A 3,714-nucleotide genomic window follows, 5' to 3' on the forward strand; every position below is an offset into this window, starting at 1 on the left:
ATCAGTAACAAAGTGTTATGTCTGGAAAAGAGCATTCTCCAGGGATAGAGGATTTTTTGTTTTCCATCACTTGTAGCCTGCCCTTTCGCCATATAGCCCAAATTTACTACTCTAGGAAAGGAACACGATGAACTGTCTAGAACATAGAAATAATTGGTTGGTTTGAGTATAAAAGCAGAATTTTAAACAGTGGGGCAATGATCTCGAGAGCCTGGAGTTCATGAAAGAAAAAAGTATTTTCTCAGACTTCTCTTAAGTTTGTTTTCATATATCAACTTAAAGCCTAAAGGAATAAACATAGAGAAAACAACTGAGCAAATAAAATGAGGATATTCTGTAAGTGAAATTTTTGCTATCCAGGAAAGGGAAAGCCCTTTCTATCCTGGAAGGTAGCTAGAACAAACAGGAGGTGGTAAGTCATATAGACATGTCCTAATTCCTACCCAAGAATATAAATTTGTAGGGAAGAAGAGATAAATATTAGGATAGGTTGGGAAAAGTATGAATGTTGGTGTTGGGGATGTCTAGATATGGTCTCTTAGAGAAATTCCATATTTCATGAAGTTTCATGTTCAATATGATCTCTGATGTCATCTGGAAGTTCAGCAACAGTTGGGGGTGACTCCTGGAATGATTAGGCATGGTTATAATCACATACATTACTACTCATTCAGCTTGCTTCAGAAATGGTTTAAATGAGAGTGTATACTATGAATGAATCAGGGATGGGAATAGCTTTGAAGCTGGGAAGAGAAGAATGCAAAATACAGATGTCTCTGAACCAGAGGAACATGATTGCTGGACCTCGAAATTAGCTTTGTAAGAAACTACCAAACTGTCTTCTAAAGTGGCTGTGCCATTTGCATTCCCACCAGAAATAAATGAGAGTCTGTTGCTCTTCATCCTTGTCAGCAGTTGACATTGCCAAGTTCTTGAACTGTAGCCATTCTAATAGCACATAGTGTTTAGATTTTCAGTTCCCCAATCACGTCAATCATCTGTTCATATGCTTTTTGCCATCTCTATTTTCTTTGGTGAAGTTTCTAATTAGTTGCTTTCTTACTGTTGAGTTTTAAGACTTTTTCTGTGTTCTGGATACAAGTCTCTTATCAGATATGTGTTTTGCGAATACTTTTCTCCCATGTATTTTGTCATTCTGTTGTTAAATGTGTGCACATTTAAGATTTTTATGTCTTCTTGGAGAATTGATTCCTTTGTCATCATGCAGTGCTCTCTTTTTATTCTTGATAATTTTTCTTATAATATGGTCTGTTTTATATGAAAGTAATATAGCCAGTCTAGCTTTCTTTTGATTAATGTTACCATGGTATATATTTCTCCATCCCTTTACTTTTTTTTTTTTTAAGATAGTTAAGATAGTTGAACAAATTTTATTTGTTCAAGGGCTCTTCTTGCAAGTATTAAATCAAGCCTGGGCTTTGATTCTGTGAGCCCAAATTCACATATTAAGGAAGATAAAAGCCAACTATGATCCATGTACCTGGATGAAAGCTAAAGGCTCAGGGTTAATCAGATTGCAGTTTTTGAATTCCTACAGCCTAGAGTTCAGTAGTCACAGGTCTTTTAGGTCCTTTTGTATGTCCCACAGGGTATCTGCACTTTTCTTGAGCTGAGCAACCTCTTCATCCTTTAGTTTCTGGTTGATGACACTAGTTAATCCCCGAGCATTGAGGATACACAGAAGGCTCAGGAAGACTTCATTCTCGATACCGTACATCCCCTTCACCATTGTTGATTCTGGGTGAATCCTGGACAGATTTTTTTAGCATGGATTCAATAAAATCAGCTACACTTAAACTGATCGCCCAATTAGTATATCTTTTTAGCTTGATGACTTCATAGGCACTCTCAACCACCATCTTATGGACTTCCTTCCCATTTTCACTATCATTGTCTGTTCCCATTTCTGGATTCAATTCCTGGAGAGAAACACCTGCCACATTTACTCCACTCCACACAGCCACACTTGAGTCGCCATGTTCTCCTAAAATCCATCCGTGGCAGCTGCTGGGATGAATGCCAAGTTTTTCAGCCATAAGATAGAGAAATCTAGCGGAATCCGGGTTGCACCCACTTCCAATCACATGGTGTTTGGGTAATCCACTTAGTTTCTAGGTAACATATGTAGGAATGTCCCCTGGATTGGAAACCACAATTATAATGCAATCAGGACTGTACTTGACGATCTGAGGAATAATGGACTTGAAGACGTTAACATTTCTCTGTACCAGATTGAGATGACTCTCCCCCTCTTGCTGACAGACGCCTGCAGTTACCACCACGATCTTAGAATTGGCAGTCACAGAGTAATCTTTATCTGCCACTATTTTAGGTGTCTGAAGAAACAAGCTCCCATGCTGCAGATCCATCATTTCTCCTTTAAGCTTATCTTCCAGAACATCCACAAGAACAAGTTCATCAGCCAGAGACTTTCCCAGAATGCTGATAGCACACGCCATGCCAACTTGTCCAACACCCACTATAGTGATCTTGTTGTTTGGAACCGCTGCTTCTTCTTCTGCAACCGGTGCAATGAGGTTTTCCTTAAGAGTTGCCATTGTGCACAGGAGGGAGAGGGCTCAGGAGCCACTGTGAAAGTGTCTCTTTACTTTTAATTTATGTGAGTGTTTTTATTTTGAAGTTCTTATATTTAAAGATCCTTATAATTGGATATTATCTTTTTCCCCCTCTTATAGTCTTTTTCTTCTAATTGATGTATTTAGATCATTCATTTAAAAGTGATTATTGACATTTTAATTAGCACTAATCATGTTTGTAACTTTTTCTATATACTTTTCCAGAGGCCTTTTAATGTACATTTTCTGGATTTAGTTGAACTTTTTTATGTGTTAGTTTTATCTCTTCTGTTAGTAGATCAATTAAGCTTCATTTAAAATACTTCAGTTGTTTCCCTAAGGTTGTAAGCTAGACTGGTAATACACTTTTTTATTTATGTAACAGTGGGTGGAATGATGGCTTAACATCACCAACTCCATTTTGCTTCTCATCCCCTATGGTAATATCCTTTAAGTTAAGAGCTTCTGCTTAGCTCTACAGGTAGACTAGAAGAAAGATAACTATCATCCCTTTACAAAACTATCTCTGGGGAAGATAAGAAAAGTGTGCACACAGTAACAATGCTGTATTACAGATTTATAAGAATATTGTGATCTGATTTTCATTCTCCAAAGTTAACTAACAAAGAACCAAGAATTTTTACAACCTCCTCAGACCCTCCAGACTGCAAGTCAGATGGCTGAAGCCATCCTTGGTTATCTCTTGAAACCTCTCTCCCCCTCCCCTTCCCCTCAGCATATAAAGGACCCTAGAATTCATGCTAACTTAGGATGACTCTTTGAGACGTTAGTCCGCCTACTTCTTTAGTTTGCTGGTTCTCTTTATAAAAGTTACTTTCTTTGCCCCATCACCTTTTTTCTTAACTTATTGGCTGTCCTGTGGCAAGAGGTATGAACTTGGACTAGGTTATAATTACTCTACATTTGCCTTTATATGAATTAATTCATTTCTTTGATAGTCAGATACATTAAAACAGAGAATTTTCAATACCTCCCTCCCATTTTTTATGACAACGATGTCATTCAGTTCCCTTATTCATGTATATAATCACCCATCAACCAATATATTATTACTATTACTATTTTAAATAAGCAACTATTTTAGGGCAATTAAGAT

The 3,714-nt window shown here is 37.3% G+C and overlaps 1 pseudogene across 1 annotated transcript; it reads right to left on the minus strand.

The window, feature by feature from the left end:
• Nucleotides 1–1,573: 1,573 nt before the first annotated feature.
• On the minus strand, nt 1,574–2,614 carry LOC128571824 (L-lactate dehydrogenase B chain-like; annotated as a pseudogene). The gene has a single exon (XR_008375985.1). The product of XR_008375985.1 is annotated as an L-lactate dehydrogenase B chain-like (transcript).
• Nucleotides 2,615–3,714: the final 1,100 nt, after the last annotated feature.

Source organism: Nycticebus coucang, chromosome 19, assembly GCF_027406575.1.
Source record: "Nycticebus coucang isolate mNycCou1 chromosome 19, mNycCou1.pri, whole genome shotgun sequence".
NCBI classification, from domain to species: Eukaryota; Metazoa; Chordata; class Mammalia; order Primates; family Lorisidae; genus Nycticebus; species Nycticebus coucang.